The 15008-nt window shown below is 41.3% G+C and overlaps 1 long non-coding RNA gene across 1 annotated transcript; it reads right to left on the bottom strand.

Moving 5' to 3' along the window:
* Window positions 1-7131: 7131 nt before the first annotated feature.
* LOC115401048 (uncharacterized) lies at window positions 7132-8357 on the bottom strand. Its single transcript, XR_003932854.1, has 3 exons — window positions 8339-8357; window positions 8121-8156; window positions 7132-7573 (listed from the first exon to the last, which is right to left on the bottom strand). It is a non-coding gene; the product is annotated as an uncharacterized LOC115401048 (long non-coding RNA).
* Between the last annotated feature and the right edge of the window lie 6651 nt (window positions 8358-15008).

Genomic DNA, 15008 nt, shown 5'->3' with positions numbered 1-15008 from the left:
GCAGTCTCTCGCTGTAGCGTAACGTTAATCCAATGTCCACTGTTGTGTGTTTTTTGCAGACAACAGGCTAGTCATTTTTGCAAAATAAAAAAAACATAAATCCACAAGTACTAAATTGTGAGGGTTCACGCGTCGTCTCTCTGTCATGCGAGCAGCATCACTCCTTCCGCAAACAAGCACACGTGGAAGTGAGGTAAACTCAATGCGTTCTTTTCATTGGATGGCTGGTTGCCTTGGTAATGTAAGGACACTCCCCCCCGTCCCCATCTCAAGAGACAGCCAGGACAGGTCAAAAATGCAAAGAAAAAAAAAATTAACTAAAAACATATATATATATATATATATATATATATATATATATATATATATATATATATATATATATATATATATATATATATATTATTGCAGCGGCAGGCGCCGCTGGGGCCGCCATACTGTTTGGTGCCGCAAAGCATCACGGGAGGGGATTGTTCGGGCCGTTTCAAGATGTATTTTGTGTTAAAAATTTGTTAAAATGTACTTCGTTTTGTTGTAGGTGTGTTAAGTTATTGTTTTTCTATGTGTTGATGCAGTTTTCCGGTCTTTTTATGTTAAGTTTCATTTATGTTATGTTGGACCAACGGTGAGAAGGGTCGGTGTGAGAGTGACCTGGCCTCTGTGCGGATATTGTTTGGTGTGAGTAACATGCTCCCCGTATATATTTGTTGTTACAACAACAAAAGTGTTGAGCAACAGGGTAGCAGTCCTCATCAATTGTTGCCTCCATCATGAAGAGACCGCCATCACAATATGTATTATATTTACACATTCAAAATAAAATTAAAGCAGTTAAAAAAAACATTATGCTTTCAAGGATGTCAAAAAAAGCAGGCTTTATCAATATCTGTTATGTACGACGCTTGCACGCTTTGCGCGCAAACTAAAACATTTTTTTGAGTTGCACAGTTCCTGCAAGAATCTTATCTTACTTTCACCTGTGGTTTTCACTGGCTTTCAGCAACTGTTGTGAATAGACCCCCAACCATTTTCACTTGAAAATGCTGCTGTTTGAACAGGGTCTTGCTTTGTTGACTGATAACTCAACCACTTGTTCTGGTTTTGCTGAATAGCACACAAGCAGACATGCACACATCCCCAAATAGATAAATAGTGTGTGATTTTAAAAGAGGGTATTGCTACATGCATTCAAGTGGTTTTGCTTTTACAGAAACAAAGAAAAAAAAACACATTGTAGAAGTGGCCTAATAAAATGAAGCAGTATATCAATCGCATGTTTTTTTGTTTTTTCATAATTCAAACATGTTGTGATTGACACATATTTGACTTACAATTTGTGTAGCTTTGGTTTATTACATACCAGCACTTTGTGAAACCTTCATCATGAACTTAAGATGCATTTGCTGTACAGAATTGTCTTTAAATTCAATAAATACCTCTGGTTTAGATTATGGAAAACCAATATGCGTGAGACAGAAGTATATTTACATCTCGTTGACGTGAGGTTAGGAGAAATGAAGGTACCATCATGTCCTGAATTCTGACATCTCACTGTCACTGTCACTACAGTTTAGCGAATTTGACCCTGAAAAATGTATATTTATTTCAGCTTTTTCATGTGCAGCTGTAGTTTAACACAATCGACTAGTACAAGTAAGTTTGAAGTTTAGAAAACTTTACACATGAATTCTTCCGTTCAATGGAAGATATCTGTCTGATTCAAGTTTAACATCATTCTGCGGATCAACCTAACTCAGATATACCGTTCTGGAAGAATGATCCTAAGTATTGACCTTTTTCACTTCTTTACTGCACAAATTCACCCCAAGCAATCTGAAGAGAACAAAGACAAACAGCTCTGCCGAGCAGAGGTCACAGACACAGGTCATTCAGTGTATTGACATCTCATAATGAAACCGTTTCTGAATTACTAACAGTTGTTTACAGAGAATCCGCAGTGAGTCAAAGTGTGTGTATCTGGAAAGTGAGTGTGAAAAAGTCACTTTCAAGGCAGTAATAATAAGCTGCGATAAAATGCACTGAGTTCGGAGTAAATTAGGAAATATACACTGCCAAGAACAATGCAGCTGTTAAATCATTTGCAGATGCAGCAAGATGCAACAATCAGCATCTCTTTTCAAGTTAAGAGTTTATTGCCACCATTCAGCAAAAAGCACCAGAACACGATTACAGTCCCAGTAACCACAAAACTTAATTGGTGCTATCAATACACCTTCAGCACGAAATATTTTGCAGGATGAGTAATTATTCTCCCACTGCATGGTGCACATTCAAATTTGCAATTTAATTTGTGAGGACAAGATGTGTTTTTCACCAAAGTTGTTGCAAAATCTGATGTGATCACTGTCAAACACACAGATCATGTGTCCAAATGGGTTTCAACCACAAAACCTTTAGCTGTGAATGAAAAGACTTGGCACCTGCAGCACACATGCAGATTTAAGCTGCCAGAATCATAAAGGATAATTGTCTCTTTTATCCAAAAGCTGCAATTGCAGTTGGGTAAAGGCAGTCAAATGCAAGTGCTCTCACATCACAAATTTGCATTTAAGTTGTCACACTACATTAGGCTGTGAATTAGTCACATTTTACCTGCATTTCAGGATCCGTGAAAGTTCCAGGAGGGACAACATCGACAAACGGGAGCAGAAAAAAGAGAGAAAGAACAACACAATTAGAAAATATATACAGATTCATACATGTCAAAACTTAAACAGTAAACAAGTTTTTTGGTTGTACTTTAAAATATGTTTGGTGATGTGATGATTTATTCCAGATGAGACTTCTGAGATGACAGGACTGATACTCCAGAATGTATCTGGCTTTTACTTCTGAAACCGTGTGAGCTTATCAACACATTTACCATCAAAATAAAATAACAGAGTGACAAAAAGTAATAGTGTTCATCTCAGGAGCAGCTTGCTGAATTATAAACAGAAGAAAAAAACATATACAACTGCTGAGAAGCATAACTTAGAAAGTAGAAGAACTTTAAGTTTGGAGCCATCTCCCAAGGGAGTGGCATTTGCAAAATTAGCATTTAGCTGCAAATTAGATATCTTATAAAACTGGCAGGGGCTTTTCCTCAGCCCTTCTGCTCAAAATGAATCTGCCACTGTGGTCTTTGTTATTGACTAATTAGTTAATGTCTCCTGGAGGACATTATCCTGACACGATCTGGCCAGTGCCAGGCCAAGGCCGTGTGGGTGCCAGAGTTTCTGGCAGGCCACGGCTGGCTCCAGGTCAGGTGTGAGAGGAGATCGGAGGGCTTGGCTCAGTCGAACGAGCAGAGACTGCACAGCTGAATGCACAGCTGAATGCTCAAGACTTTCTCCTGTGTTCTGATGGAGTGGCGAACTGAAGAGGAACTTCCATGCTTAACAATCAGCAATTCTGCAACAAGTAAAATGTGATCGAGTTGTAACTATGTTCGGTGTCACATATCAAACCCAAATATTTTGCATAAAGAAAAAAATCTGAGCTGATGACACCATTTTAAAAATCAAATAAGTACAGAACAAAGAATAGTAAACCAGGAACGAAATGGAAACACTTTTGACATTGTTCTTCTGTGATTTTATTCAGACAAATACGTACGCCTTGCTGCTGCTCATCCTACAAATGCACTGATTTAATGCCAGAAACAACTATTCCTAAATAGAATTAGGAAATGAAGAAATATCATGTAGAACAGACCAGTGATTGGAAAGGGTAAAACAGAGAGGTAGATAAAGATAAGTGTGTTGTTAAAGAATAAAACGAAAACAATTCCTTAAATGTGTTGCCCTGTTCTGCATGTGAGCTGTGTGCATGTGTTACTGCAAAGTTCTCTCTTTGTGTTCTGTAGATGAATGGATTGTGAGAGAAGTGAAATGAGTCAGGGGGGCACTCAACTCAGTCTGAGAACAAAGGGAGATAAAAGCAAGACATATGTAGTGGCTTAGTATGAATGCATGAATAATGGAGACAGTTTAAAAATGTGTCAACAGCACTGATTTATATTTGTATGCAACTCAGTATGGAGGACATTATTTGCATAATAATCTTGTTTGTTTTGTTCGTGGGATATTGGCTGCCACTGAAACACAGAATACTGCATTTTTATTTAGAATCACACAGAAACTTTTGTTTTTTTAGTCTGCATGGGTAAACAGCAACATTACGTCAACAGAAAGATTCTGATTTTGGTTTGTTTTACAGTATTCTATACGTGTGGATTTTTTTTGCAACAAGGGAGCTGCACTGCAAATGTTCAAATCAAGTACAATACATTCTAGCTGAGGGGTGTCAAACATGAGGCCCGTGGACCAAAACCTGCAATAGACTTCAAAACAGCCAGCCCAATCAGTAGGAAAACTATAAAAACTTCAACATTTCTTTCAAATGATTAATTTTTTTGTTTTTAGAAAATCTCTTTGGCAGCTGGCACAACACTGAGACCCAAGCTGGGTTCTGAGCTATGTTGCCATAAAAGTTGTTAACATTGTTGCAAGTAAACTAGCTGGAAAGCCTTGTCGTCAAGGCAACTTTGTTAAAATGTGTGTAATGTAACAGCTATAGGAGAAACTGTTGGCTATTTCACTGTATTTCACACCAGAATTGTGTGGCCCCTGAAATAAAATCTGTTTGACACCCCTGCTTGAGCTGATGCCATGTCAGGTCTCAATAAATTTAAATGAACTTAAGTGTTTCTGTTTCGTTTTACTTAAGTTCAAAGGATGCATCGATATTATGGTTCAAAGGTACGGTGGCCGACAGGTGCAAACGCGCTGCAAACACAGAAAACACATGCAAGAAAGAAACGCTGCAAGAAAAAAATGCTGCAAGAGAAAAAAACGCCGCAAACACAGAAAACACCTGCAAGAGAAAAATGCTGCAATCACAGAAAACACATGCAAGAAAAAAAACACTTGCAAGAAAAAAAACACTCGCAAGAAAAAAAACACTTGCAAGAAAAAAAACGCTGCAAGAGAAAAAACCGCTGCAAACACAGAAAACACTTGCAAGAGAAAAATGCTGCAAATTCAATCCACAACGGAAGTGCGCCAGCTCGCTCCAAGAAGAAGAAGAAGAAGAAGAAAAAAGTACGGAAGCCCTACAAGGACATGGTTAAATACTTTTTTTTTTTAATTTCCTCCGCTTTGCCGTGATAACGAGTTAATTTCAGTGGTTTATCGAGAAGTCGACTTATTTTTCCACGTTGTCTCGACAAAACGACAATTCGGTGAACCGGGAGTCCCAGTCTTTCACCAGACAGCGACGCTCCGCTCCACGGACCACAGACAGAGGTGAGTTCAGCCTGTTTATGAGTTTTTTGTACTGTTACTCATTTCTGAATAACTTATATGATGCACGCAAATCAAACAGCTGTCTGTCCAGCATCTGCACAATGGAACTGCGATATTCAGCCTCCTGATGCAGGACCTGTGTGTTTTCTAGTGTCTGACCCAGACTGTGTCTGTTCTGGAGCAGCTCAGAGAACTGCAACAACCTCACCAAATTCACCAGGTCAGCTTTCTGTACTTATGTAATAATCAAAAACTGCTGTTTCCCTGCTTCCCATCCTGACAACTGTACTGTTTTGGTGTTTTTTCAGTTATATACATATAGCAGAACAGCCACTTTGGCTATAGCCATATGTTCATTACAGAAAAAAAGTCGTTTCAAATGAGTCGATGTTGACAGAATAATCAATCACAGGTAATGTTGAGTTACAAGAGCAAGGTGGCTGTAACTTGCTTGATAAACTTTAGATATATTTGGAAGTCTCAAACATCCAAATAAAATAGAATACATTTACTAATGTTTTGTCTGAATTCATAGTGAAGCAAAAACGGCAAACTTTTTTTGTTTGTTTTTTCACAAAATGAAATTAAAATGAATCAGTTATGGAACAGTAAATTAGAAATTGGGACTTGAAATGAACCAGAGTGAAATTTAAGGTTTTCCTGAATTGGGAAAAAAAAATCGTATTGGACTGGATGCTGACTGCAGGAAGGTTCTGCTGTGTTCCAGCTTTACAGGCTATCCTATTGATGACAAGTAATGCAGCCAAGAATGCTTCCTGATTATATGTTTTTTTCTTTTGTAACTTCAGTTTTTGTTTTTACTGTGGCAGGTGGACAAAGATGCTGGTGGGATGAAGGATGAGGAAGCCCTGTCAAAGTCTCTTCCTCATCTGGAGCCATGTGGAGGCCATCTTTACACTTTCTGCTCTTGCTCAGTTTCATGCCGTTTTATTTTCATGACAATCTTGTCAGATCCTGAATAATTTTATTGTAGAATATCATTGTCAACAAAGATTCTATTTTTGTATTAAACTGTTTGAAATTCAATCCAGTTTTTTGTAATGTCTTCGAGTCAAATTGTTTTGGTTCCTATCTATGATTTTATGAATCACAGCTGCTCCTGAGCCCACATGAGTGTCATGCATGAGGACATTGTCAAAAATGTTTGAGTACATCAGCCTCCATTTGAGGGTATAAATGCATATATATAAGAACAATTAAACAGTCTTTTCAGGACAGTTTCATCTTTATAAAGAGATACTCTTCATAAAAACTGACTGACTCAACAAATTTATAGATCTTAACTGAAATGTGGCTGTGGTGTAAATTTGGCTGTACCATAAACTGAAATGCCTGGTTTTAGGTTTGAAGTTAACCATTTGTTCCGTCACACTGTTGTCACACAGGTGTAAGATTCAGATAAACCAGCTGACATCAACCTTTATTAGGCTACATGTCTGACATCTTGGTTGCTTTGATGTGTAAATAAAAATATCTACAAAAATGATAAACATTCAAGCATCAAGCTGTCCTATAAAATTAAATTATTTAACATGACCTAATGATGGTTTGACCTTTCAAAATAAACAAGCACACATGGATCTTGACTGTTACTTCAGTATTAAAGAACGCCACAGCTGAGCCCAGCAGTGTAAGTTAAGCATATACAATGGATTTTTTCTTTAAGAAAATGGATATTTGTGAAGCATAGTTGGACTTAGAGGACATGCAAACATCCCACATTAAAACTGAACACATTTATTTGTTTCAGTGCATCCATGATATGTTTCATACAAACTAACACTGTAAAAAAAGAAAAAAAATCAGAAAACAGGGGTGTATGAAACACTGGAAATGGAAGTGTGCTCAAAGCGGTAGGCTAAAGTTTTTAATATTGGCTGTTGTGGCAACAGTTTTGGTAGGTGGGGGTTAATCTGACTGACAGCTGTGTTCTCATTAAGTCTTCAGCTGTCTGTACAGTCTGGTTGCCTCAGCAGCATTATGACCTGCCTCAAGATTCAGTTTATTTATGACCACAAGGCAGAGCTGGTGAAGATATGGATCACAGACAAAGTCAGTTTTCCAAAGACAGATGTCCTCTTCCAAGACAATGTTCCCTCTGTCCACTGGCTGGAGGTCGTCCTGTGCTCGGTAAAGTTCTGGTACATGATACAGAGGAAAGGTTTTCCATGGAAGGGATCGTATCTTTTAGTGCCTGGCTGGATCCCGGTGTTCCACATTGTCATCACGACGTCCAGCTCCTTCTGTAAAATAAAAAAGACACAAGGCATCGGTCAGTAAAAGTGAATAAGTGAGTAAATGAAAGTGAGTTAGTGAGCATGTGAGTGAGTTAATGAAAAGAGATGTTACAGCAGAACTGGACATGACATTCAAACTACTACTATTTTCTTTCTCGCCATTATCAGTGTTCTGTGCATGCCACTTGGTTTTGTGTGTGTGTGTACATGTATGTGCATATATGAGTCATTTGGTGCAGGTCTACCAGGTGTGAATGGGTGTGTTTGTGTTTTGAGCTGTGTTCTTAAGCTATCTTTTGTTTATCTTTCACTATAAAACTTGAAAATCAATAAAAGTATTGTGGGAAAAAATGAAACAAAGCAGAACTGAATGAGACCCTTATCAACCACATCCCCACTTAAGTTTTACACTGATTAGAACTCCTGCAACAGGTTTCTCCAGCAGTCTGCTTGCTGTCTTTGATTTTGTCGCCATCAGCTTTCAACTCACTGCTCCACTATTTTTCTTACAAGTCATATGCCTGTCTGCATGAAGCAGCATGGAAAAGCTGACCTGGTGAATTTGGTGAGGTTGTTGCAGTTCTCTGAGCTGCTCCAGAACAGACACAGTCTGGGTCAGACACCAGAAAACACACAGGTCCTGCATCAGGAGGCTGAATATCGCAGTTCCACTGTGCAGATGCTGGACAGACAGCTGTTTGATTTGCGTGCATCATATGTTATTCAGAAATGAGTAACAGTACAAAAAACTCATAAACAGGCTGAATTCACCTCTGTCTGTGGTCCGTGGCAGCGGAGCGTCGCTGTCTGGTGAAAGACTGGGACTCCCGGTTCACCGTATTGTCGTTTTGTCGAGACAACGTGGAAAAATAAGTCGACTTCTCGATAAACCACTGAAATTAACTCGTTATCACGGCAAAGCGGAGGAAATAAAAAAAAAAAGTATTTAACCATGTCCTTGTAGGGCTTCCGTACTTTCTTCTTCTTCTTCTTCTTCTTCTTGGAGCGACCTGGCGCACTTCCGTTGTGGATTGAATTTGCAGCATTTTTCTCTTGCAAGTGTTTTCTGTGTTTGCAGCGGTTTTTTCTCTTGCAGCGTTTTTTTTTCTTGCAAGTGTTTTTTTTTCTTGCAAGTGTTTTTTTTTCTTGCATGTGTTTTCTGTGATTGCAGCATTTTTCTCTTGCAGGTGTTTTCTGTATTTGCGGCGTTTTTTTTCTCTTGCAGCATTTTTTTCTTGCAGCGTTTCTTTCTTGCATGTGTTTTCTGTGTTTGCAGCGCGTTTGCACCTGTCGGCCACCGTACAAAGGCACATCTGCACCACAACCCAAAGCCACAGCTTGAAAATGTCAACTGCAGCTCAGTCAAACACCTTCTGATGGGTAATACTGATCATCAGAGCAGCTGAAAAATCAGTATGTTCATAATTACATAAGCACAAGGAAATCACAAATAAGGAAAAAAACAAAAGGAAAATAGTAAGATAAACCATTGTATATCCACATTCTTAAACAGTTTTATGATTCCTCTAATTTGCATCAGATTCCATTGGATTACATCCCTGCTTAGTTACTTCGACTAAACTGCTTCACACTTCCATTGAAGACAGCTAGCGTATGTTAAATGTTGTTCAATTGCAGACATTGAAAACAAGGTGGAAAAGCCCTTGGGCTAAAACTTGATTATTGCCAAGCATGCAGTACTAACGTAACAAACACATCCCATTTAGCTTTGACTGGATGCCAGTCGTCCTGCCAGTGTCTGATTAATGTCAGCCAAAGAGGTCGAGTTTGAGCAGATCCAAGCACAAACTAGTCGACCTGCATCACAAAACTGTCATTGAAAGACCTGACTTTTTGCGTGTAGAAAAAGTAAAAAAAAATATGGTGGTGTGTTTAAAGAAGGTTCATTTCAAACCTGAAGATAACATTGAGAAAATGAAATGCTAGAAAAGATAATTCAGAAGGAATTCTCCATCAGGATCCACTTCACCTTTTTACAAGAGCCAACACAGATTAACTCAAACCGTTTTCTCATTCTGACATGAAGCAAATCAAGGTAAAAGGAACTTTCAGAACCCCATTCCTCTTTTGAAACTATTCCCTTCACACTCAAGGGGGATTACTTTTTCACACTTCAGCTGTTAATTAGATTAAAAAACGTGATTCATATCTTAATATGTCCTCCTGTCCAAACCACAACAGCTGCATTGGCTTAATAAACACTCATGTCTGAACTGATGAGAAATAAAAAAAAAAAAAAAAAAAAAGAACAAAAAAGAAAAAGAAAGTGAAGATCTTTTTAAACTCAGGACGTAATCTCCTTTCAACACTGATCACAAAATGTGTGTCTTTCAGACTTTCAGGTTCAGACAAATGTGAGACAAACCGATGTGGCAGCTGCTACAAAGAAAACATCTGATGTTAGCATGCAAAAGAAATCTCTCCAAATCCATTTGCTACAACTCCATTGTTCATCATTGTTCACAGCAACACCAGAATAACAGCCTTCACTCCTGAGAGAGGGTAGATTTAATTACAGTCAGCCTACTTCAGTGTCATTTTCCCACATAATTCCACCATTTCTACTCCATCAAATGAATGTTCACACATGGATTCTGATAGCCGTTTTATTTTCCCCTTTGCCAAACACTAATTCTTTCTTGGGCATTATGACAAGTCGCTGCAACCTCGTCATCCCTTCATTTCCACTGTATTAACACCGTGTTATGCTGCAGTCAAATGAACAGATCTGATTTGCTGCCGTCAACCAAATCAAAGGAGTGTGACTCAATCTGACTGGAAAAACAAACAGCTGGTCTGCAAGACTAAACAGCAACTCAGACACTTCCAATCAGCAAGAACAAGTTGGTAAAACAATGATTAAAAAAGTGAATTAGGGTAGAAAGATGTTCACTTTCAGTTACAGCAACTGAAAGAAATGATGGAAGAAATCAAAGTTTAATGAAGGGCAGGTGAAGATAAAATTATGTGGAGACGCTTTCACTCACCTTCAGCAAGGCCAATACATATGTCCATCTGGCCTACAGCCATCAGTCAATGGTACAGTCAAATCAACAACGGAAAATGGGTCAGGGGTGACGGGCCAGACTGAGAGCAGTTCAATAGCCCCTATGAGTAGAAAAAGAACAAAGGTCGTTACGTCGCCCGGTATGGCGCAGCCGGGGCCCCACCCTGGAGCCAGGCCTGGAGTTGGGGCTCGCAAGCGAGCGCCTGGTGGCCGGGCATTTGCCCACGGGGCCCGGCCAGGCTCAGCCTGAAGGGGCGACATGGGCCTGACCTCTGATGACCACCCACCAAGGGAACCGTAGGGGCCGGGTGCAATGTGGATTGGGTGGCAGCCAATAGCAGGGTGCCCGGTAACCCAATCCCCGGATACAGAGACTAGCCCTAGGGACATGGAATGTCACCTCGTTGGGGGGGGAAGGAGCCCAAGCTTGTGAGGGAGGTTGAGAGGTACCGGCTAGATATAGTCGCGCCCACCTCCACACACAGCCTGGGCTCTGGAACCCAACCTCTCGGGAAGGGCTGAACTCTCCACTTCTCTGGCGTTGCCCGCGGTGAGAGGCAGCGGGCTGGTGTGGGTTTGCTTATAGCCCCACACCTCAGCCGCCATGTGTTGGAGTTCACCCCAGTGAACGAGAGGGTCGCATTCCTGTGCCTTCGGGTTGGGGACAGGGACCTCACTGTTGTTTCGGCTTACGGGCCGAACAGCAGTGCTGAATACCCGTCCTTCTTGGAGTACCTGGGAGGGGTGCTGGACAGTGCTCCGACTGGGGACTACATTGTTCTACTAGGGGACTTCAACGCTCACGTGGGCAGAGTGGTGTTTTGTTATTGGACTTCTGTGCTAGTCACAGTTTGTCCATAACAAACACCATGTTCCAGCACAGGGGTGTCCATAAGTGCACTTGGCACCAGGACACCCTAGGTCGGAGGTCGATGATCGACTTTGTTGTCGTGTCATCTGACCTCCGGCCGCGTGTCTTGGACACTCGAGTGAAGAGAGGAGCAGAGCTGTCGACCGATCACCACCTGGTGGTGAGTTGGATTCGCTGGCGGAGGAGGAAACCCGACAGACTTGGCAGACCCAAACATGTTGTGAGGGTCTGCTGGGAACGTCTGGTGGAACCATCTGTCAGCATGGTTTTCAACTCCCACCTCCGGGAGAGCTTCTCTCATGTCCCGAGGGAGGCTGGGGACATTGAGTCCGAGTGGACCATGTTCTCTCCCTCCATTGTTGAAGCAGCTGCTCGGAGTTGTGGTTGTAAGGTCTCCGGTGCCTGTTGCGGCGGCAACCCCCCAACCCGGTGGTGGACACCGGAAGTAAGGGCTGCCGTCAAGCTGAAGAAGGAGTCCTACCGAGCGATGTTGGCTCATGGGACTCCAGAAGCAGCTGACAGGTACCGGCAGGCCAAGCAAACTGCAGCCCGAGTGGTTGTGGAGGCAAAAACTCGGGTCTGGGAGGAGTTCGGGGAGGCCATGGAGGAGGATTACCAGTCGGCCTCGAAGAAATTCTGGCAAACCGTCCGGCGCCTCAGGAGAGAAAAGCAGGTCTCCGCTAACACTGTCTACAGTGGAGGAGGGGAGCTGCTGACCTCAACTGGGGATATCATAGGACGGTGGAAGGAATACTTCAAGGACCTCCTCAATCCTGTCGCCACGTCTTCCGTAGAGGAAGCAGAGGCTGAGGTCCCAGAGGCAGACTCGTCCATCACCCAAGCCGAAGTCACCAAGGTGGTCGGGAAGCTCCTCGGTGGCAAGGCACCGGGGGTGGATGAGATTCGCCCTGAGTACCTTAAATCTCTGGATGTGCAGGGACTGTCTTGGTTGAAACGTCTCTGTAACATCACGTGGCAGTCGGGGACAGTACCTCTGGATTGGCAGACCAGGGTGGTGGTCCCCCTGTTTTAAAAGGGGAAGTCGAACCTCGGATTCAGGAGGAACAATGCGGTTTTCGTCCTGGTCATGGAACACTGGACCAGCTCTATACCCTCCATAGGGTGCTCGAGGGCTTGTGGGAGTTTGCCCAACCAGTCCACATGTGTTTTGTGGATCTGGAGAAGGCATTCGACCACGTCTCTCATAGTGTCTTATGGGGGGGTGCTTCGGCAATACGGAGTCCGGGGCCCCTTGTTAAGGGCCGTCCGGTCTCTGTATGACCGGAGTAGGAGTCTGGTCCGCATTGCCGGCAGTAAATCGGACCTGTTCCCGGTGCATGTTGGACTCCGGCAGGGCTGCCCTGTGTCACCGGTTCTGTTCATCATTTTTATTCAAAGAATTTCTAGGTGCAGCTCGGATTAAGGGACATACGATGGTTTTTTTTTTTTTCACTTTGTGAAAAGTTTCTTATCATAGTATGTGTTGCCCTAGCCTCATTAAGATGTTCAAATTTGAAAATTGTCTTTTTCCTCCTTGTCTCGCTACTCCAAATTTTTGAAAATGAAACTGAAACTTAAGCTGAACCGGTCGAGGGGATGTGCCTCTGACTGTGCCCCCACCGTATGTGAGAGAGTGGTAGTGGCCAGATGTGTTCAAGTGCATCCCGGAAAGTAGACTGTAAAAAACAGGCTGTTACTGATCAGGGCTCCTCAGAGCCACTTTTTAGACCGCTCAAACTTCAAACATAGAATGAATTTGGGGCAAAAAAACTTATATACTATGTTTTTGGGCTTCTGTGACCTATATGACGTGACTGAAAAATGGCATAATATGGGAGCTTTAGATAATGTTGCTGTGAAGCATCAGTTTTCAGCAAAATATGATTATGAAATAAGAATCTTTGCTTGCACATCTGCAAAAGAACCAGTTACTGTTGTGCACATTTCCAATTAATACAAGCTTGAGAAAGTTTCTTTTGTTCAGAGTTCTAAACGTCAGAACATTGCAGTGTTTCTGGAGCTTCGAGGATTAGCCATGAGTTATTCTTGGAGAGTAGCTACACATGTTGACAAACACACCAAGAATGCACGAAAACTAATCTACTGCAGTTCTGTCAGTCATTTTTGACTCATGCACTGCTATATATTAATTGGCTATCAACTGCCTGTTTATCAGATTTTTTTTTTTAATCATCTCAACAAAAGCCGTGTCAAATTCAAGCAAGACAAGTATTTACCAAGCAAAAGAAATAGGAAGAGGCAGGGAAAAAGTGACAGAAGGCAATTCACTTTGACTATTAAAACAATTTTAAGGAAATGAACGAGACAATGAATTTAAATGTGTTTTTGTACTTCGTCTACCAATAGAGAAGATTTTGCTTCACGCGATACCTCTCTAAATAGTTTTGAATTATGAGAACAATCATTTCTAATTATAAGATGAGTGAGAAAGAATTATCCGAAATTACAGGAATAGTCGGCCAATTTTAAGACATTTATTCAACCACCCGAGCAGAGAAAATTATCGTGGATTTCTGCCACGTCTAATGTTTTCATTTTCTTTTGCAGTATTCGCCACTTAGAGATGAAGTTTGCAGTTATGTGGGCTGCCAGATACAATAAAGTAAGAACATTTATTTAACTTTATTTTTACTTTTAAAGAGAACATCTAAATTACATGAAAAATGATCACCCAAAAAATCCAATAGGGATGAGCCGAATACTCGTTTTAAACGAGTACTCGTTACGGATAATGCATTTTTTTCCGAATCCGAGTACAGCCTGAGCATTATGTCATTATTCGTACTCGTGCTGATGGGAAATCCTCATTGGTCCTTCATTCTGCTCCGTGCTCCACCGAGACAACAGGATCCTTGTGAGAGAAGCCAATCGGAGCTGATAAATTAAAAATGCGGTATTTTATTTCTTTGTAGTGTGCATTGTGCCTGAGGAAAACCTTACAAGGTTGAAACGTCGGGCGATTATGCATGCTCGGGGTTTTTTTTCGGGGGTTTTTAAGTTTCGTTTTCCCTCGCGTTTTTTTTTTTCTTTTTTCCTTTTTTCTCTTCTTTTTATAATCATTTGGGCTTGTGCTCCACTGGGAGGCTGTGATCTGTGGGAGAGAGATGATAACTGGACCGAGGTCCACGTCCAGGTCATGTCCGTGGCACTGCAGCCGCGGACATGACCAGGAAGCTCAGCAGGGGCGTATGAGAGGTTTCCCTGGACGCTGGGGAGATTCCGGTGGGGACCGGTGGGGGGAGGCATTCATACAATTAAAATATTCATGTTCTGACTCAATAAAAAATACTTTTTCTGCAAATAGTTCCTTTACTATTGTGACCAAAAATATTCAAATTTTATTTCTGAGGGTTTTGTGTGAATAAATAATCATTTATATAACTTTAAAAATATTCATGTTCTGACTAAAATAAAAAAAACAAACATCTGTACATTGTATCATTGAGACTGCTATGTAAATAGTTTTCAAATGAAGAATCAAATCCATATCAATTTCAGACTTAAAATAGTGCACCAATTTC

The sequence above is a fragment of the Salarias fasciatus genome, chromosome 14, assembly GCF_902148845.1.
Source record: "Salarias fasciatus chromosome 14, fSalaFa1.1, whole genome shotgun sequence".
NCBI classification, from domain to species: domain Eukaryota; kingdom Metazoa; phylum Chordata; class Actinopteri; order Blenniiformes; family Blenniidae; genus Salarias; species Salarias fasciatus.
This window is presented reverse-complemented; position numbering and strand designations above follow the sequence as displayed.